We start from the raw sequence: 22,855 nt of genomic DNA, 5'->3' as shown, positions 1-22,855 counted from the left end.
AGGCTCCACTGGGGCCAAGACCCACACCTTTTGTCCAGGTTGAAGCTCTACCAGAGTGGCATTCCGGTCGTACCACCGCTTCATCTCCTCCTGGCTGGCTTCCAGATTTGCCTCAGCAAGTTGCCTGAAACGCCGAGTCTAGTTTCGGAAGGCCAGCATGTAACTGTATACATTCTGGGGAGGTTTCCTGGGAGATTGCTCCCAGCCTTCCTTTACCAAACCCAGAGGTCCTCTTACCGGGTGACCATACAGAAGCTCAAAGGGGCTGAATCCTAGAGACTTCTGTGGCACCTCTCGGTAAGCGAAGAGCAGGCATGGCAAGAGGACGTCCCACTTACGCCTCATTGGACCGTCCAGGCCCATGATCATGCCTTTGAGGGTTCGGTTGAATCTCTCAACCAACCCATTTCCTTGGGGGTGGTAAGGAGTGGTGAACTTGTAAGTTACCCCACACTCCTTCCACAGGGATTTCATATACGTGGATATGAAATTGGTCCCATGTCGCTCACCACCTCTAGAGGGAATCCCACTCGGGAGAAAATTCCCATCAGTGCCCGTCCCACCACGGGGGCCGTCACTGTCCTCAGAGGGATGGCTTCAGGGTACCGGGTGGCATGGTCCACCAAGACCAGGATGAACCTGTTGCCCAGGGCTGTCTTGGGGTCCAGAGGCCCCACAATATCAATACCCACTCGTTGGAATGGCGTACCGACCACAGGGAAAGGTTGCAGAGGAGCCTTGTGCTTCCCTCCGCTCTTACCACTTGCCTGGCAAGTCTGACAGGTTCTGCAGTAGGAATCTGAATTCTTGTGCATTTGGGGCCAGTAAAAGTGGGTGACAAGCCTGTCATAGGTCTTGTCCATCCCCAAATGTCCTGCTAACGGCACATCGTGAGCCAGCCCCAGTAGGAAGGTTCTGAACTTCTGGGGTACCACCAGCACACGGGCTGACCCAGGTTCAGCAGCCTTAGGCTCGGAATACAGGAGGTCACTCTCCCAGTACACGTAGTGTGTTTTGGCCTGAACACCATTGGCCTGGTCTGCAGCCTGCTGCCGCATACCCACGAGAGAAGGGCATTCTTTCTGCTCCCTGCAGAATTCCTCCCTGGAGGGACCTCCTTCTTGCTGCCAATGGGTCAGCTCAGGCAAGTCTCCCAGTTCGGCAATCTGTTCCCCGGTAGGCTCCAGAGCATCCCCCTCAGGGTCTACTTCCTCCTGGGCCGTGGGAACTTCGGGGGCCGGTTTCCCGCGCCTCCTGCACCTTCTCCCTAAGGCCGGTTCCTGGACCTCTCCCTCAGGCTCCAGGACCCTCTCAACACCCCTACTGGCTGCCATGGACCGGGTGGTCACGCACGCCCAGTCGGGTAGACCCACCATCCTCAGATGCGTGGTCTTCTCCACCTTTTCCCAAGGGGAGCTCTCCAGGTCGTTCCCTAGCAGACAGTCTACAGGCATGTCAGTTCTCACAGCGACTTGTAGAGTACCAGAGACCTCCCCCCACTCAAAGGGAACTTGAGCCATTGGACAACGACTCTCTATGTTGTCAGGATTGACAACCCTACAGTAGGCATTGGGTACAATCTGCTCTTGAGACACCAGGTGTTGCCTCACCGAGGTCACGCTGGCTCCTGTATCTCTAAGAGCCTCAACCTTCTTTCCATTGATGGTCACTACTTGCCCATATTTCTTAGTGTTAGAGGGCAAGTAAGTTTCAGGGACCATCTCACTGTCTCCTAGCGAGACTAGGGTCATCTGCCCGGGACCCCCACCCTCCTGGACTGCTACCTCCTCCCCAAAGTTAACACTAGCTACTTGCCGGGGGGGAGCACCAGTGGGTGCGGTCTTACCAAACAGGCGACACTTAGGATCAGAGGCAATGTGACCCGGGTCACCACACCTATAACAATTGAAGGGCCCCTTTGGAACAGGTCTACCTGTCGGGGCCCCGTTCTGCTGCGGGGGTGGGGGAGGCTGAGAACCCTTCTGCTGGTTCCCTTGGGAATTACTTTGGGGGCCTTTTTGGAACCCCTTCTGTTTACCCCTGTCCCCCCCACTCTTCTGCTGGGGACCCTGCCCACCTTTGGCAGAGTCTCCCACTTGACCCTTGTGGACCCTGGTGGTGAGCCAGCGGTCCGCCTCCTCAGCAAGCTTCCTCGGGTTGGACAGCTTGCTATCAATCAGGTGCTGGCGTAGCTCAGGAAAACATTGACTGGACAAGTGCTCCCATGCAATTAAATCAAGCAGCCCTTGATAATCATTCACTTTGCTACCCTTCACCCAACCATCCAGTGCTCTGCAGAAAAAGGTTACATACTCCACATACGTACTCTCAGGGATCTTCTTAGTCTCCCTGAACCGCTGTCTATATAGCTCAGGAGTTAACCCATACCTGGTCATTAAAGCTTCCTTCATATGGGGGTATGAGGCTTGGAGATCTAAGGGTAAATCTAACAGTGTGTCACGCCCTTCAGCAAGGAACCTTCCCCACAACCCCGCTCCCCAGTCTTTCTCAGGGACCCGGTGTGAAGACATGGCCACCTCGTAGGCTCTAAACCACTGCCCTATGTCATCCTTTCTAAAATACTCCTTCACTACATCTTTGGGGATGTACACCTTGGACTCTACCTGCACTGGTGGAGTGCTGCCACCAGAAGGAGCGGTGTCCAAACTTTTCGCCTTCAGCTCCAACTCCTTCAATCTTATATCATGATCCATTTGGCGTTGTTGTGCCTCCAGGGCCAACTTCTGTTTTTCCATTTCCATTTGTCCTGCCAACTTTGCCATCTCCATTGCATGCGCCCTGTCTGCTGCCCTGTCTGCCAGCTCCTCTGGCGACCGGACTCGGCTGGGCTCCTCAAGGTTGTCGGGTGGAACGATGTCCCCCGCATTCCGTGAGTCTCTTGACTCCTTCCAGGCTCTCAACGCCTTGGTGTACTGGACCCTTCTCTTGAATCCAGCATGGGGAACTCGGAATTTTACACTGTAGCCTTTCAATTGCTCTACCGTGTAGCCTTCCAGTCTCTCCCAATCCACCTCATCTATTCCAGAAATCACAGAGAGTGCTCTTCCAGCAGAGAATGAGCCAAGCATGGTTGCAGTAATGGCAGATGTCTCAACTAGGCCTGGGCGAAGCACTACGCTACGCTCGCGTAGTTTGCGAAGTTCGCGCTACTTCGCACTACGCGAACTGCACGTAGCACAGTGCGAACACGCGTAGCGTAGTGTTGCGTAGTGCTGCGGTCATTTTTTGCTTGCTCGCGGTCCTCAACGTCAAGTTGGCGACCGCGAGCAAGCAAAATGACATCCCGGCGAGACTTTTTCCTTGTTCGCGATCAGCAACTGCAAGTTGGCGATCGCGAGCATGGAAAATAAACCTCCCGGCGAGATTCCCAACGCGAGGAGGTCAGGTTTCTCATTGCGAGTGGTCGCGTATGCTCGCGACCGCTCGCGATGAGAAACTACCAGTTCGCGTTGAGAAAGCTGAAGCTCGAGTAAAAATCTACTCGAGCAGCAGAAAACTACAGCTCGCACTGTGCAAGATGCCATTTTCAATGATTGCACAGTGCCGGTTGCTTGTCCGCACTGTGCAATCATTGAAAACAACATCTTGCACAGTGCGAACATGTTACTACGCAGTTCGCGAAGTGCTACGCGTAGCTCGCGTAGTGCGAACTTCACTTTGCGTAGCTTCGCGAAGTGCTACTTCGCGAACTACGCCCACCCTTAGTCTCAACAAAGTTCAAAAATGAAAACCTGTGGCTGCATTACTTGGTCTGCTCTCACTATCTGGTGATTAATAATTCACTGTATGCAAATTACAAATGCAAATCCGAAATCCCAGCCGCTGCCAACAATGTTAGAGTCGGGGATCTCTGGTTGGCGCAAGGTTGCCCTTGTGTCAAGCAGGAACCCTCTCCTCCACGTCAGGGCGCAGGATAACCCCTTGCGAATGACCCTTGCTCACCCTCTAGGTGCGTGGCGTGAGCAGCCAAGGCGATTCCTCAGGCGTTGTTGGTTAAGCACTTATAATCACACACACAGTAAAGACATCAATCCCCCCAGAAACGGACACCAGACTTGGATATATATAAAAATGCGCTTCTTTATGTAAAAATAGGTATATATATCTCAGCAGACTTATCACAAGACCAATAACGTTTTCGCTAGGCCACCAGGTTATACAGCAGGCAAATGTTCTTGGTTCGTAGTTTCGAATAGATACTTTGCAGTCTCTTGCAAATGTTACTTGTGGTTCCAGTACTCACAGAGATCGGCTCCTGCGAACGGGGAAATAAGGCGTTGCGGGCCCCGAGCCCGATACTGGAACTTCTTTCGTGATGTGGAGAGTCGACACAGGTCAGTGCGACTCTCAGCTTGAGAAGTGGTCTTGGGTCCTCGATCAGCGGGTGTGGGCAGGCAGGCAGGCGCGGCCAGCGACCCTCAGCACGGCGGTGCAGGGGGGTCTCCACAGCGGGGGCGGCGCGGCATGAGAGGTCCGGGGATAGCGAAGCGGGGTCACAGGGCACAGTCAGTGCAGCTGGATGACCCGGCGTAGATCACAGTCGTCGGACGGCTTCCGGCGGGAGGGGTGATAGCGCGTTCAGCGCGCTCCAGTGGCAGGCGGTGACAGGGGTGCAGGCGGCCTAGCCCGGGGACAGAGAGCGGCTCCGGACGGAGCGGGGCTCTCACGGGGTTGCGGCAGGCGAGCTCCTGAGTGTCACGGCCCTAGGAGGGGCGATGAGGGGCGCAGTCTCTTTCCAGCGGGATGCACACACGGCTCGAATCGGAGGACGAGCAAAAGCACAGAGAACCCACTGGTCCTGGGGTTCAGTTCAGGGGGCAGGCTCAGATCAAGCCCTTGGAGAATGTTTAAAGCACAAAGCAGCAAAGTCTTTTCAGTAGTCTCTTCCTCTCCTTTCTCAGCAAGGCAAGCAGCAGGCCAGATCCTCCAGCGTCTCCTTCTCCTTCTAGTCGGGCAGAGGTTCTTTGTGGTAAAACAGGATTCTGATTTCTTAGGAGCCAGGCTCCTACTTTTATACCATGATTCTTTTGTTCTTTAGCGCCAGGTGGCCTAGGCCTGGCTCAGTCCAGTTCTGGAGCACTTTGTTATGGTGACTCTGCTCTTTCCTTTCAGCAGCAGGGCAGAGACATCAGCCGCCCCACAGGGGGCGGTGCCGGCTTTGTGGTGGCAGAGCACAGGTCTATTCAAGAGTCAAGGTGTACTCCTCCCGCCCATCCTGGTGTAATCTCTCTACCCACCACCTGGCAGCCAACCTGTCTCTGGGGATCCCCCCACCCTGCTCCTTACTGTTGCTAGGCAGAACACCCACACACAGCAGAGGCGGACTGAGATGGTCAGGTCAGTAAATACTAACTTTCTAAAAGTAGTATTTACAAACCCAGGATATTAAAATAAACTTGACTACAAGAAGTATTTTATTATTCTGAGTTCAGGCATACTAAACTTGACACTCTACCCTGCTCTCTGAGTCCACTGGGGTCACAGCGTTGGCGTGATCCCAGCAGCCCATTCTGGCCTATGGAGAGCAGGTAGCCTTCAATAGTGAAAAACGGAAAGGGCTGTAATTCACTACTAAGACATGCCACCCACATCAGGGCATGTCCTACCTTATGCCTACAATGCACCCTGCCCTTGGGCCTACCAGAGGGGTGGCTAATATGTAGGTAAGGGAAGGTTTAGGGACTGGCAAGTGGGGGCACTTGCACAGTCAGCGCGACGGTCCCGGACCGCGCACAGGGTCTGCGGTGGCAGACCCTAGACACATTTTACAAGGCCGCTTCCTGTGGGTGGCGCAACCAGCGCTGCAAGCCCACCAGCAGCATTGGCATTCACAAGCCCTGGCACCCCTGGTGCACTCTACTGGGGACTGACAGTGAATCCAATAAACCAATCATGAACATCAATTACAGGTACACTTTACCTAGGGAGCACTTGCACTGCGGCACGGATTAGCCGTGGCGCAGTGCCCTGAGCGGACAACACCAGCAAAACAATCGAGGCACACCATCAAAAAGTGGGAGGGAAACTCACGCCAAGGTGCCAGGTCTAACATTTCCCAAGAAGATAGTCTCTATGATCAAGAGGCATTACCTTTAATTGGGTGGATGACCAGATGATAATACTGATCACGGAGAGAATTGATGGAAATCCAAGCTCTGCTCAAGGGTTCTTTGTTTTGTTTTTTCACAATACTCCTGTTCTTTCACTTTTTCTATTTGCTTCTTTGCATTTGGGTGACATTATTGCGAGACCCCCTGTTCCTTGTGTTATTGATATAAGACAAAAGCATGCCTGCGACATAAGGTGTGGTTTCCTGGAATGGATCAATTTGTGGAGGAGGTGGTGGGAAGCTGACATTCCTGTCTGATCATTAGTGGAAAGCCCACAATGATGCCTGTCATCACTGTACCAGACTGTGGTCATCAGTGAGCATGGATTTTGAGAGCTTTCTGAACAATCGCATCATGCTGGTTGTTGTGGACCGTAACGTCAAATTTCTGGCTGTGGAGCTCCTCCGCTCAACTGCATTTGAATGCGTTAAACCAGCTTTAAAAAGTTTTTTGCAATGTTAGGACTGCCACATGAAATAAAAACTGATAATGGCCCACCTTTTCAATGCCAAGAATTTCAAGAATACCTTCACCACCTCAACATTAAGCACTGGTGGATAACCCCTTCAGCGGCCCTAAGCTAATGGGGAAGTGGAATGGTTTATGAGAATGCTCAATAAGGCTCTTTGGATAGGCATAGATCAAAGGGTGGAAATGGAAGGATGCTTACATCAGTTTGTGAGGGCCTATAGACAAACGCCTCATAGCACCACTGGGTGCACGCGAAGTGAGCTACTCATTAAATGGCCTGTGAGGAATCTGGTCCCGGTAAGTTTAAAATTGGAACCGGGAATGTTGGACGTGACAGCGGGTCAAGCTAAAAGAAGGATGAACAATAACAGGGGCAGCTGGAAAAGCAGAGGCCAAGAACGAGAAATCCAAATAGGATACCAGGTCATCATCAAAGATAGATACCTGGGGTGGAAGTTTCAGACACCATTTGAAAGGGAGACCTGGAAGGTTATCAAGGTGTGAGGGACATTGATAACAGCCAAAAGAGGAGAAGCGGTTGTTTAAGAAATGTGCCCTGGTTCAAGAAGTCTCCTGAAACCTGGAGGAGGCAAAAGGAAGAGGAGAACGAGGCGGCCTTGCCGGACCAGAGTGCCATGGAAGGGGACCAAATGCTGGACAGTCCTAGAATGGCCAGTAGGGATGTTTCTCCATGGACTGTGGTTGAGGGTTTGACGCCAAATCCTACAGCTAACACACAGGTTACCAGTAATAAGCAGGCAAAACAACAAGGGTATCTGTACAATTTGAGAGCCAATCCCTAGCCCAGCCAAGGACTGAGGGACTTTTTGTGTTAAGCAGTCCACGGGACGTGGAAGATTTATTCCCTCAGAACACAATTGAATTTTGTCTCTGTTTGTGGTATTTTATTATTTGTGATTCAAGGTTAGGAGGGATGTAGTGAGCCATCCGGCCACTGCATTAATATGCTGTGAGGTGCAATCTGTGTGCCGGGCTCGGCCCAGAGATAATAAATAAAGGTGTGTGCGCCGCTCGTGGTCAGTGCACGAACCAAAACACTAGTGTGCTGTGTCATTATTGATGTGTGTGTGCTCTCGATAGGCCTCACGACTACCCCCAACCAGCGAAGGGTGTTGCCCCTGCACAACTATGTCCTCAACAAGAAACTGATATCAAACTGCACAGATTCCTAATATCACAGTTTGTCAACTTCCCATCCACCATCTCATTCTCCAGCCCAAAAATGTCAAAATATCAAAAAACTGGTTGGTCCTTGTCTGTTGGCCCTCAGTAGTAGAACACCAGATGATCTCATTGAGTCCTGATAAGCCAACAGCTATCATTCATGTCCCAGCTCACTCACTTCAATACTCTACACAAAAAGCCACTTAAAGTGGGGATGCCCGACATAGTTAGGTAAAAGGGAATAAATTATACAGGGAACAGTATACTGAATACCACACCAGCTTTTATTTCCCAAACAAACAAATATCAACTGGATCAAATAATTGGAGGTAAATCTTGAATTAAAATAGTATTTGCTAGCGCAAGCATTGGCACGCATAAATGACGGGCATCGCTAAAGGAATTTCCTTATGCTTTAAAAAGGTCCATTCCGACAGGATAAGACAAGGATTCTCTTGCAGCATAAGAAGATTATATCAAAGATAGCAGCCGCTAATGTGTTTGCGTTCACATCAGCCATCCTTAAATGGATTCTTTTAACGCATAAAACAAATCACTGAAAGATGGCTGCCATGTGTGCATGTAGGTGTTCGTAATCCATCTGTGGGTAAAAAAAACATGCATTGGTACAGACAATAGGTTTAACTGGAGGGACTAAAAGGTTTTGCAGAAGTTGTTAAAATCAGCAATGTATGAACTTTGCACTCAAATGCTACATTTTCTTTTTGTTCTAAGGGCATAAGAACTACCACTTCTGGTGGGCCAATTTTTATGGGAAGCAAGAAGCCCTAAAAATGTAAAACTTGAAATGTAATATGCCTTTCTATATGATTACTCTGTTCACCCAAAACTGTTTTCACTGTCGGTGCCTTCCTCAAAGCAGCTCTTAGGGCTAGACACACCATGATGGGCTAGTCTGTTAGAATTTTATGTGCATTGTGGCTCAGAATATGGAGTTGGCAGAGATATTGGGTTTACTTTTGGGGCTTACTAGGAGCGCATAGCAGACCCTATTTGAGGTTTTTGCTGTCTCTTTATCTCCTCCTCATCCTTTTTCTTAACTACAGCTACTGCCTGTAACATTGTGATGGAGCTTTGCAATCTGACTCCCACTAGCAATTTTCTGCTCAGTTCAAGCACGTTTATTTGATGTATTTAATGTGTTGATGAACCCTAAAGTCCTTTACACACTTATTTTTTGTTATTAATGTATGATTATTTTTTAAACTTGAATGTGTGACTATAGCTATGTGTAATATTTCTATGTACTTTTATGGCCTATTTTTTATTTAGACCGGATAAAGTTATATTGATTGATTACTCTGTGATGTTTTTCAAAGATTTAAAATATGGTTCCTCAATTTTTCAGGATCATACAAATTGAAACACGAAGAAATTGAACAGAACAACATAAAGCTACTTCCAGCCTTTGCAAACCTGCTGTATGCAACTGACTATCAAACTATTGAATTTTCTTGTAAACAAGGTTACTTAAAGCACACAAGCTCAAGTGACATGTCTCAAGTATGTGAACACGGGATCATTGCATACCCAACCTGTATCAGAGTAATTACAGGTTGTAAAAATAATTAACCCACAAATGATGATTGCTGTTCCAAAATATGTTAAGCTCAACTTGGTGTGACAGAAAACAAAGTAATGACATGGTGTTAATAAGAGATTCAATGAGTGGAGTTTTAAACAATTCTAACCTCATATGAACAGAATGCTTCCATTATCTGAGTGGCTTCTTCCATGTTGGAATTATAAATTGCAGCATCGTTTTCATAAGCAGTACTGTTGACTTGACAACCTAAGCATCAATTGGTGTAATCGACTGAGCCATTTTCCTCTTCAATATGCAGGTCTTAATTTGAGCCAGTGGTTTCCGGTGCTCGGTCTAGCACTTAATTGTCAACACCAGCACTTTATGACAGTCTGCCACATGGTGGCACTGTTTGTCAAATAGATGAGCTGACCATCTGATGTTTATTAATTCAATATACATTTAAAATGACAAATTCCTGCTCCCAAACAATTTGTATGGGGTTGGGGGCCTGGAATAGTCTGAATTGTCACACTTGTAGTGTTAGTAGCTGTGTTGATAATGTAATTGACTGGGCTGGCAGGGTCAATGGTTGGTACAGGCAGCAGTCGCCTCTTAACGAGTGCCCTGGCACTTATTTCTTTCCAAATTAAGCACTGCATTAATGGATCCATACAGATAACATGTAATGTAGGAGACAACGGCCATCTCTGACGTGTACGTCACTGGAATACACAATATTAATCTCCCATTGATCAAAATGCTAGGCCGTATATCTGAGTAGATTGTTTCAATCCAGTTTACAAGAACTGGTCCAATATTCATCCTCAAAATCACCTCCCACTGCAACAGAAATGACACTCAATGGGACACTTTTTTGGCATCAAATTATCAAATCGTGATTGGATTTTGCGCTCATTCAATTCGACGTGTAGCTGTGGGAGGTGCGGTCTTGCCCTACTACAGATCCATGTTCCTTTAGCCAGACTGCTAGTCTCTTATTTAGACTTCTTGATTACATTTTAAGATCAGAATTTAACAGTGATAGCAGCAGATAAGAAAGGAAGTTTGTCACATCTTCATGTTTCATCAGAGAGGTAGAGATGGTGGCTTCCCTCCATAATTCTTGGCGCCTGTCCTATATTCATATACATGAAATGCCCGAGATCAGGCCATAATGTCACATCCCGTAATTCAGTAACATTCTTAACATGAGAGCATGGGAAAATGTGAACGAGCTGAACGCATGGGGCTGCTGTGCATGCCATGCGTGATAAAGCACAAATATGTCGGTGCCTCCCCGGTCATAAAACGGACAGGACGACATATTTTATGCTAAAAATCAATGTACAAGAGTCAGATTGGAATTTTGCGTAATAATGCTTAATTGTTTGGCGAATTTCTTGAAATTTCAGCCAAGGAAATTGCACAAAATTCATCCAGGCCTAATTTGCTTTCTAAACAATTTGACGTAAGTCTTGTGCAAGAAGTTCAGCCAGGATGCAATGCAGATCTGAGGCCTTTCCAAGAGTCTAGTCTTCTTTAGAATATATTGCCCACTGTAATCTAATATCCTCTATTACCAATTTAGACTGCGTCAGGTCTTAAACAAGTTTTATCTGCACTGGCAGATGGAAAGTGTTCAGAATTCCTGGAGTCCTGGAGCACCAGTCCAAGTCAGGTCAGTCGGCCGCACATGAACACAGCAGCTTCACTCAGCAGGTTCAGACTCCATTATGGTCGAGCTCCTGCAGCGATTTCAGTTTTCCTGCAGCTTCTCCTGCAGGGTAAGTGTTCAGATGCTCCAGATGAGGGGATTGGTTACGACAATCCTGTTCTTGGTCCCACACTTGTGTGATGATACTCCTATGGTGTCTTCACACATCCAACGGGTCCTACCAGTTGTAGTCCTTGTTGCTTCCGATGACTCACGGGTCACTATTGCTCACTGTCCACGGTCTTAGGCCGTCAGCACAGCACAGCACAGTTATTCCAGGCAGCCCCTTCTGGTATACAGGGTTGTGCAGTGCTTTCACACAAGGCGTTGGCCTTACCGCATGGCAGCCTTTACCAAAGCTATCTTAAAGGTGGCCCTCTCCTGGAATATGAGGGTAACAGACTTAGTCCTTTACTGATCGGTGCAGCAACTGTTTCTTCACATCTGACACAGGGAGTCCACTCAACAGGGCTTCCCACTGGACCTTGCTCCCTCTAACGCTCTTCTGTTCCTCACAGGGCATACAGGCTCGAGGGCAGGTAGTCTTGGATTCCCTGGGTGATGTCTCCTCACCCCACACTGAGGCTAGCAGGCCTTTGCCCCCAGTCTTGGACACAGGTAGAAGTCTTGCAAAGCTGTCCCTCTTCAAAAAGCCTGTATGGCTGCTTGGCAGATAACAATTGTTGTGGTCTCGAACTGTCATTCCTAAAATCCATTTCCAGACATCAAATGTGATTTTGGGTCTGAGTCTTTGAAATGTTAAGACTTCCTTTGAAGTTCATGCTCCTCTTCACCCTCTTCCTTGTGAGAAACAGTCTTTCACAGCAGGGATGTCTCCAAAGATGATAGCCCCTCAACCCAGCCATAGGGGTGACTAGAGTTCACACTTGGATGCCAACCAGAGTGATATGTGCAGCAAAAGGTTAGCCTAGGGCTCCCTGATCTACTCTTTATGTTTCTCTTATCAGCTACATCTGCTTACTGATGTGACCTAACACTGAATCAAAGAGCACCCTTTAAAGTGCACAGGGGAGGTCTGGTAGACCCCTTCCCAGGGTATATCCCTCTCAACTTACAGGAATGCAGCAATCCACAAATCTGAGGGGATCTGTCTACCTCCACTTCATGTTTCCCATTAAAGCCTTGGTTTCCCAAAATGGAACCCATGGCCAACCATGTATTGTACCATCCACAGGCACACATACACCCAGTGCATCTATACAGCTTACACACTGCACAATACTGTATCCTCTATGTACTGTACCATTCAGAGGCACACAGACATACATAGCTTGCTTTTAACATGGGTGCATTGCCCAGTGCCTGCTTCCCAAGGCCAGTGTTCCCTGTGAGGAAGAGGAGAGGACTGGAGGGATCAAGGTCCAGTGGGGAGCCCTGTCAAGTGGACTTCCTGTGAGAAAATGGCTGCTGCACTGATCAGGTCATTGCCCGTAATCAAGACTGAGTTATTGACCATCATATGCCAGGAGAGGGCCACTGTGAGGATATCCATGGTAAAGACTGCTGTGTGGTAAGGGCCAAATCCTTGTGCAGTGGAGGTGGGGCAACCTGGTATGCAGGAGGGGTTGCTGTGGTAAAATACTGCTGTGCAGTAAGGGTCGCAGTCTTGTGCAGGAGCGGTGTGGTGGCCTCATATACCAGGAGGGTCTGCCATGGTAAATACTTCTGTGCAGTAAGCGCTGAAGTCTTGTGCAGTAGCAGTGCAGCAACCCCATGCACCAGGAGGGTCAGCTCTGAAAAAATGTGCCATGTTGACTGGTGGTCTTAGTTTCCCTGGGTGATGTCACCTCACCAAGCAGGAAGACTAACAGGCCTTGGACCCCCGTCCTAATCAAAGGTAGAAGTCTTACAGAGCTTCAACTCCTCACTCAGCCCATCTGGCTGCTTGGCAGATGATACTTTTTGGGGTCTCAAACATCCCTTCTTGCAGTCCTTTTCCAGACTTCAAATGTGATTTTGGGTCTAAGTCTTCAAAGTTTTAAGTTTGGATTCTGCTTCTTTTGAAGTGCATGCTCCTCTGCTCCCGTTTTGTCTTGAATACACAGTCTTTCACAGCAGGGATGTCTCTGAAGCAGATAGTCGCACAACACAGGCCATGGGAGTGACTAGATTTCACACTTGGATGTCAGTCACAGTGATATGTGCATCAAAAGTTTAGCCCAGGGCTCCTAGCATTACTCATTGTAATCAAACTTTGGCCCATGCTAACACTGAAAGATGATTTCAGAGGACTTTTTTCACAACAACCCAGATTTGCATACTTATGCATGCGTAACCTAAAAGAAGTACTCAACAAAAAAGATGAGCAAAAGAAGTACCGTATCGGTGCACCCTCCCTTGTTTAAACTGTGGAAACTGTAATGTCATCATTAAGGGGAATCAGATCCCTCATCCAACAAAAGGAACTCGAGTGAAATTAAAAGTGACAGCAAGATGCGATAGTACCAACGTTATATACATGTTTAAATGTCCCTGCGGGTATGCCTACATCGGGAAAATAGAACGCAAAATCAAAGTGTGCCTAGCAGAACATAAGAGCAATATTTGAACAAAAAAAAACAAATCCATCGTGGCGGTTCACTTCAACTTTCAAAACCATAATACAATTCAGCTAAGATTTTTGATACTGGAGTGTGTGCCTATACTTCCAGGAAAAGATAATAGACAATATTTACTGCAAAGAGAAACTTATTGGATAAACCATCTTAATACCGTGAACCCAAAATGTCTTAATGAAAGATCAGACTTAAGTTGTTTTTTATAATTCAAGCAGGATCAACCACAGTCTGACTGTTATACCTATTGACTGTTAATTATATTCCCACATTCTTGGATTATAATTATAAGTAATACAAAATCCTGAATGCTATTGTAAAATATCATGTTTTTGTTGAAAAAATTGGCCATCCTGCATATTCTCTGAGGATTTGAATCATTGTGCTTTATTTATGTTTTCATTTTTAAATTGTTCCTCTTGTACAATCACAAAGGATGTAGATTATGGTGTTTAAAATCACTATATGATTATCTCAGATTATTTTCATTACTTTCTGACCACCTTCGTCGACACGCTTACATTCATACTCACGTCAATATTATTTTTCCGTTTAGCTTCTCATATCGAGAAACTGTCATCACAGTCTGTTTACTAGTTTCACTCTGGCGACGTGCACACATGATCGATCGTCGAGTTCACATACTATTTAGATCCGGGTAAATGGACAGGCTACGATCACAATCAGATAAGCTACGGACGAGAAATTCTCTCCAGTGAATATAGAGGTAAGGCACGTTTCTTCGTGTAAATATACTGTATTCAGTAATAACATAGAGATAACCAATTAAGCCTTGTCTTCATAGGCAGTTCACCGCTCGCAAGAGAATGTTTAACGGCTCTCCTTAAAGACTTGTAAGTTCATTTTAAATTGTGCTCACTGTCGGACATCACTATTCACTCTTTTCCCAAGCTATTGGATTATATCATGGAAAGATACTCATGTTGTCACTTGCCTTGTCGCGTCATTGTTTAAACACGAATCACCCGTTGCGAGATCAGTCAGATTTTTTAAATAAGCTCAGCGCATCACGTACCATCACTAATTTCGGCACAGCTATCGCTTTCATCTCACGGGTTGCACCGTTTGAGTAGTTTTGACACAACTGATACCGATACAAACAGCCGGAAACAATTCACTTTATTTAATATAGGCACACCACTGTGTTTAATTTTCACAGTTGAAGTGGGATAACGGACGCCATTTCCAGGCAATCTATTAAACCCAGTCACTATTCACTGTTAAAACATAGCAATGCCACAAGTGTATTTTGTAACCATTGTTTGTACCATCTGTACTATGCGAAATGCCAATTCTATGATTTCAAAACAAAATCCCCTGACGAAGGGCTATGCCCGAAATGCAGTGGGCAGAACATGTAAATAGTGCATAAACAATTTGGATGTTACTGCTGGAAGTAACATTTCATGGACAACAAAAAAAGTATATGAATTAAGAAGAATTGACGAAAAATAATAATAAACAAAGAAAGTTGAAAACTTTCCATGAGTGAACTTTATTGAATATTCAATACAGAGTGCGATTTGGAGACGTTTCCCCAACGGGGGGATAGCGCTATTTATTGCAATCTTTCATCGGCCACATCTACTTCCTGAGATATGGCCAAGCCCTTCCTTGCAACCTCTCTCTGAATCAAAGAGGACCCTTTAAAATCTTCAAGGAAGGCCTGGTTCTCCACTGCTCAGTGTGTGTCCCACCCAGCTTAGAGGAATACATCTATCTGGGGAGCTCTCTACCTCCAATCCATGTTTCACCATGCAGGCCTAGGTCTCCCAGAATGGAACTCAGGGCACTCCATTTATTGTACCAACAATAGGCACACATACACCCAGTGCAGTACATGTATACAGCATGCACACACTGCACAGTACTGTATTCTCCATGTACTGTACTATTCAGTGGCTCGCATACATCCAGCACTTAAATTTGACGTGCGCGCACAAGCCAGTACTGTATCATTTATATACAGTACCACTCATAGGCAGACATATACCCAGCACATGCACCTATCTTGCATGCACAGCATCCTTCACATATTGTACCACTCACAGGTACACATACAGCCAGCAATTCATGTATCCTGCATGCACTCTACTCTTCATGTATTGTACCACTCACAAGTACACTTAAGCCCAGCACATGCACTTCTCCTGCAAACACTGCACAACACTACATCCTTCAGGTACTTTACCACTCTTAGTCCCATGCACTTCCAGTACATGCATACATCATGCACACACTTATCAGTACTGCATTGTCCCTACATAGCACTCTCCCCAGGCACACATAAACCCAACACAGATACACAACTTCTGCTCTGCGCAAACCTTCCCACCATCTTGATGAAGCCTAGGGTAAATTAAGCACACAGCAGCGGATCTTTAAAAGGTGACTGAGCCTGTAGGCCTCACTCCAGTGACACAGGTTGAATAAGGACCAGTTCCCACTGACTCTAGGGTGTACTGCTGATCCAGCGGAAAGAGGAGGGCCAGGATGGATATTATCACAATCAAGTTATATATTCACTTTGATCTTGAGTTAGTCAATGCCTAACTAATCTTCACAGATCAACACTCTTCCTTTGCTCAATGGACCATTAGCCGAGTAGTTGATGGTGATATTAACAAATTAACTTATTTAACTTATAACTTAATAAAATAATCACAGACTATGGCTAAGATTCAATGAATTTTATCTAATAACTCAGTCAAATGAACGCTCATTTATACAGATTCACAGTGCAAACTCCATCAACTCTCATGGGAGGAAAAATTCATTTATCAAGTACATTCAATGCACAAACTCATTCAACAATTCAATGCAATTGGAGTGGATAGATGAAGAGACAGAAGACATAATAAATCATACATTTGCAAACGATATGCAAATTTAAGACAGAATAATATTTACCCAATGTTAGGGATTTAGACAGCAGTACAGTTCAATATTCAGGACAGGAGTCTAGTGAAAAGTTGGCCTGATATATGCTGTCCACTAGTTATAGTGGCCACCCTGTATCAGTCCAAACAACCCTTATTGGTTATAGGTTAAAGACATCCTTTATTGAAAACTATCCTAGTGGTAGCTATGGAGAGCAACCGTCAGGCTAAGTCTTGAAGGAATGTAAAGAAGCTTGTTTTACCAGTCTATAATCTCTTGAGTCACTAAATGAAAGATATCCACACCAGGTATATATATATAAAATATATGTATTTATTACTAAACGCACCCTCCTAGTCTCTTTATGAGACTAAAGGCCAAAACACATAAGTTACACTTCAATAATCACAGTAAAATAGCACAAATACACGTCAGGCCCTAGGGGTGAGCCAAACCATATACTAAAATAGTGGTATAAGAGCCATGACTTAACTAGACACAAGGCCTAGAGCCTGTAGAATCGCTGGGACCCCAAGGAACCACCCAAGGTAGTGACACAGGGGACCCACGGGGGCCATGTGCAGTGTGTGAACACAGCCACAAGTTCCCATGAGCTTCAATGAGGAAAGTCGCGGTTAGATTTTTAAAGATTAGGGACACTTAGAAATGAGTCAGGACCAAACCCTTTTGAACTTAGGAAGTTCTAGGGCTAGCACCCACGGGAGCACCAGAGTACTCGTGTTACCTCACCCAGGGAAACCGGGTGCATAGGTGTCTTTTGGTGTCGGGTTTGCGTCGTCGCTTTGAATGGGAGCTGGAGAAGAAGTGCTGCTGCCGTGAAGATGCGAAGTGTCCGAAGAGATCCAAGCCTGGATTGAAGATGAGAAGAACCTGAAAGCAGAGGGGACAGAGTCTGGGTCACTTGCCAGTGACCAGGAAGGTGATGAGCAGATGCCCACCGATGTCGGGTGATTTCAGGTGAAAGAGGTGAAGCTTGACTCTTCAGCCACGAGGACCAGGAGGTGTCAAGGACAACCAGGAGCTGGATTCGAGCTGTCCCATAAAGGATGTCGAGTGCTACAGCATCGGTGCCTGGATTGGACACAACAAGCCTTGGCAACAGCAACCCATGCAGAAACAAGAAAGATGCTTCGGTGCAGACCTGCAAGGTCTGTGGGACTCACCACTTGGTTGGGAGTCAGGGCACGTCTGGAGCAACCAGGAAAACCCAAGGAAATGCACAGTTACCCCCTCAGAGATCCACCAGTCGATGGACCGGGGATCGCAAACGGATCTCAAGATGAAACACTAAATGGCAGCCCACGGGTTACTCGTAATGACCAGGCTGACAATCTTCAGTGGATTTAGTGCTTGAGGTAGGGGCTACAAGTCAGCCCAAGCACGACTTCAAGAGACATCAGGAAGTCAATGCACTTGCAGAAATGCATGGTGACCAGGAGTTCTGGTTCCACGCTACTCACGAGGGCTGTGGGTCTCAGCTTTGCTGGGTTGTTGGGTCGGCCTCTGAGATGTCTGGAAATCCTCTTCCTGGGCTGCAAATACTTCGGAGTCCGGCAGGAGGTTCGATGATGCAGACAAGCAAATTGCTTCTTTGGTGCTTGCCAAGCAGGGGAGTCACTCCTTGACCCCAAGGGAGTTTTCTTCAGTCCTCTGGTCTTGAGCAGAGCGTCAAAGGTCCCGGAGTCAGCTCCAGAGTTTCGTCCAGGGTAATCTAAAGTCCTAAGGACTGCGTTCCCATACTGATACTAAGGTAGGTGGTTGGACATACTCTGGGGACCCACCTATGGAAGGGTTTTGAAAGAGGGGTGGCTACACCCATTTCCTTTGTCCAGTTTCACGCCAGAGCAGGGGCTGGAAGCCCCTGAACCGGTTTGAGCTGGTCTATGCACAGGGACAGCAAATGTGCCCCCAGTGCAGGACTTCAAAGCACTCAGAGAGAGCTCCCACCCAGCCCCAATACACATAAGCGTGTCTGGGGGGTGGTTACACCTCCCTGTGACAGGAAACCTATTGTCCAGGCCTCTCCTGCAAGAGTTTCGGTCAGCAGCAGGAGGCCAGACCTGTGTCTCTGGCTGCAGCCTCCATTTTGTGATGCCAGGGCTCTATTAAGTTTCTACCGGGTATACCAGTGCTGTCATGTCTCTCCCTCTAGAAGGGTGGGATCATACTCCCACACCAGTTACTGGTGTGAGGGTATTATTCCAAGGTGTTTGACACCAAACACAACATGTTTCCGTGTAGCCTGTCCAAAGTTAGCATTTACCATTTGGTTATAATGCACTTAAGAGTATATGGTCAGGCTGCACTACAAACAGCATCAGAGAAGGGTCTCCGAACGCTGCAGAGGGCCTCTACTCATGCAGGGGCACCCTCTCACATAAGAACCAAGCACTCTGCCTTCAGGGTTGATAAGTCCTGCCATAGGAGTGACTTATAGGTTTATATGTGTGTATATATATAGTGATATAGGTAACCTATATCACAGTAAGGGGTGCATGCACCACCTTACCCAGGCAGCAGTAGCAGACCTGTGGTGTCATTTTGGGTGGCTTTCCAGGGGTGGCATAATACATGCTTCAGCCCCTGGTAGGCCTCTGGGGTACCTATGCCCTGGGTACATAGTATACCATATACTAGGGACTTATAAGTGCACCTTAGATCCAATCTGAAATTTACCTAAAATACATGGAATTATTTTAGAGAGGAAGCAGCTAGGCTGGGGCCCTGAATAGCAGGGTCCCAGCCAGACTAAAGTCGAAAAACAGTGAAACACCAGCAAAAAGTGGGGGTAAACATGTGAAGCAGATCTTACTCTCCTACAGCAATATATAAAGTATTAATGCAGCACAGAAACAGTAATAAAGTAACAAAACACAACACAAGAAAAATCCCAAAACAATTTAGGAACATAGGGGCTCATTATGATAGCGGGCGGACATCAGTCCACCCGCCATAACGATGATAGGACCGACTGCCAGACATGCGGCGGTCCCACCTGCTTAATTAGGATGTGCCCGCCATACTGGCGGACGCATCCTGGCCTTTTACCATTGCGGACGGTGCTGCTGGCTGCAGCACCATCCGCAATGGTAAAAGGGCATGCACAGCATTTCCCTGCACCACGTGGCAGGAACCACGAGGTGCCTGCCACTTGGTGCAGGGAACTGCAGTGGGGTACCCCTCCAGTGCACCCCTCCTACCCCACCAGGGGGCTCGCAATGACCCCCCAAAGCCAATCCATACATCACCCACATCCTAATATGGCAGGCGGTGCCTGCTAGGCACCGCCACCATACTAGTGGCCCAGCTCCGACCAGTGGAAAAGTGGTGGACGGACTTTGCTTCCGCCGCGATAACCACCACCATCATAATATGGCTGGGGATTTTTCTCATTACGATGGCGTAACGATCGCCACACCCGGCCCGGCGGTGGTGATCATTACGCCATCGTAATGAGCCCCATAGTGTAATCATTAATAAATAAAATGATACCAGAATGACACACTTTTAATCAGTAGAACTGGAGACATCAATCTTAAATGTTTAAGTTAAAATAGCACCAAGAAGCAGAAAGCCCCAATTGTGGTTATCTGGCCGCCCTGGACCAGGACAAAGTCACAATTCAGGCCAACCACGGTGGAGCATGGGCAGGGTACAGAAATTAGTCTGGTCTGCTGGGAGTTGCAACTTAGTTTCCCTTGTGTTGACATGTGAGGTCCTCTATTGGTCTTCGCTGCGAGTTGGTTTGGATGAAGCCTCTAATCTGGAACTGCAAGGTGCTGCAAAACCCAGTCCTGTGTCAGACTGTGTTGGCTCCAATGAAGCCACTTATCAGGAGCTGCGAGAGACTGGGATGCACAGTCCTGAGTCAAGTTGTGTTGTGCTGCGTCGGTTCCAATGAGCCACAGACCAGGAGCTGCAACGTGCTGTGATGCACAGTCCTGTATCAGGTTACATTGTGTTGTGTCAGTTCAACTGAAACCTTCAGTTGCACCAGGAGGAGTACACTCAGACTCCAGCCAAGGTCCAAGACCTGGATCTTCTTGGGGATGAGGATTCACTCCAGCAAAGGCCATCAGCAGGGCTCAATCAGATCCAGTTGCAGGTCCATGCAGATCCAGTTTCAGCAGCTCAGCTGGGTAGATGCAGGGAGGCCTCTGAAGCATGTTGTGTCCCTGTACCTCACTCAGACGTTCCACCAGCTGACCCTTGGAGTGTCTCTGGTTAGCCTGGGATGAAGGCCAGCAGATTCTTTGCCATCACTGAACTCCTTCAAGCTGCAGGGCAGTTCTCCTTCTGTAATGTCCATAGGTTCAGGAGTGTTCTGATGAGTGGCTCTAAAGGTTCAATTTTGATACATTGTGCCCTGCCCTACCCCCAATCTGGTTCTGGGAAGTTTTTCCTCTTCCCCTGTCAAGGCTCCCAACTGGAGGGTAGCAAAAGGCAGGGCAAGCCTGGTGTGGGATTCCTTGCAGTCTGTAGGAGGCAAAGCCCTTGGAAGTGAAAGAGGTGCTGGGTACAGTCCATCCCCAGTCATACTGCCAGGGTGGCCCAGCTTGTCCATACCTAAGCCCCATTAGTGTAAGTGTCTGGAAGCTGTAAAGAAACCAAATTGCGGCTGACCAAGGTTCTGCACATCTACTTCTTAGGTAAATAATTAAATATGTTGTCTGTGCAATATCATCCAGAGTATGCCGCACTTATACTCTACTGGAAAACCAGATGAAGAGATTCAAAAACTGAAGGACGGTGCACCAGAATGAAGTTAAATAGATCCAGATGTATGCCAAAATATATATTCATTTATTTAGGTCTCTTAAAATTAGGATTTGACCATCAGCCAACGCGTTTCGTTCCAAAGGGAACTTCGTCAGGGCTGAAAGAAATACAGAAATAGAAACCAACTAAATACAACATTCAAAATATTATATACATAATTATAGACAATATACATACACATACAACATATAAATTAATAACGGCTAGCTAAAATTACAGAAAAAATCTATTCTAAAGCAAAGGCCTCATCAAAAAACATTTCATAATCAACATCAATATTCATTTCAGAAAATACTGTAGGTAACTAAAAAAGAAAAGGAAAAGGGGAGAAGAAAGAAATAAAACTAAAAAATCTAGAAAGAACAGAAAAGAGCACAGTACGGAAGATTATTTGAAACAATAATCAGAAAGGTCCGAACTGGTCAAAGGGAAAGTAAAAGATCCATAGTGCACCCAAAGAACTTAGAAAGAGTGCAAGAAGACGAAAGAGAGTAAATTATATCTCTATTTAGTGTGGAAGATGTATTGATAACACAATATGCACCGTAAAACCAACTAGAGCTCTCACCAAGAATATCCATATCTGGTATTAATTCGCACAAATTATTGTTTGATATTAATCAAGGTACTTTAAAAAAACCTGAATTCTGTGTAAGAGAAACGTGCAAGAATCTATTGGGTAAATCTACTATAAGCGGTTAGAATGATCATCCAACCCACCAATTTATAGCAAAATACCAAGTAACCATTCAATTACTATACAAATATTCTCCCAAAGCCCAGTAAAGGTCACACATTAGTGTGAGACTTACCAAAATTCATATGATAATTTCAACGTCCCACTGAGTTCCAATTACGTCAATTCTAGTAAAAACCAAGTCCTAACAGCAAAGCAAATGCACAAAAATTATACCATGCCGTCAACATCTTGTCCATATTGACTTGCACTATTATTAGGAGATAACTAAATCCAAAGCGGCCTTTATTGGTGGTAACCTTGGTTTTGGTCAGAGATCTAGATTTTATTACAAAAATAGGCAAGAACGCATAAAAACATCATCTTACCTTCGTAATCCACCATCAAAATCTCATCAAAATATAAGATAGCCCAAGTAATAAGTAGTTGTAAAGAGTCCTGGGAAGGAAAAATACAATTTTGTATAAGTCTCCCCTTATTCCAAAGTGGCAAGAATCATATATATGTCATTACTGGAATAGTCAGACTGCACAAAGTTATAAATGCAGAACTCCTATTAATAGAGCAACTAGCAAGTCAATCAAATCATATGTTCTTAGAAATGGAGATTCAACAAATAATGTGTATACACATAACCACACATAATGCTAGACCATAAAATCTGACCATATTTCAAAGATTGAACTTCACCAGATGGTTTAATAAGCCCACAACCATCCCAAGCATATCACCATATCAGTGTTCCCGCACATGCACATTCGAGCCAATAGTTAATCATAATCAACAACACCGGGGCCCATTATTAACATCGTACATTTAGGTCAAAACACC

Source organism: Triturus cristatus, chromosome 4_2 (genome assembly GCF_964204655.1).
Source record: "Triturus cristatus chromosome 4_2, aTriCri1.1, whole genome shotgun sequence".
Lineage (NCBI taxonomy): Eukaryota > Metazoa > Chordata > Amphibia > Caudata > Salamandridae > Triturus > Triturus cristatus.
This window is presented reverse-complemented; position numbering follows the sequence as displayed.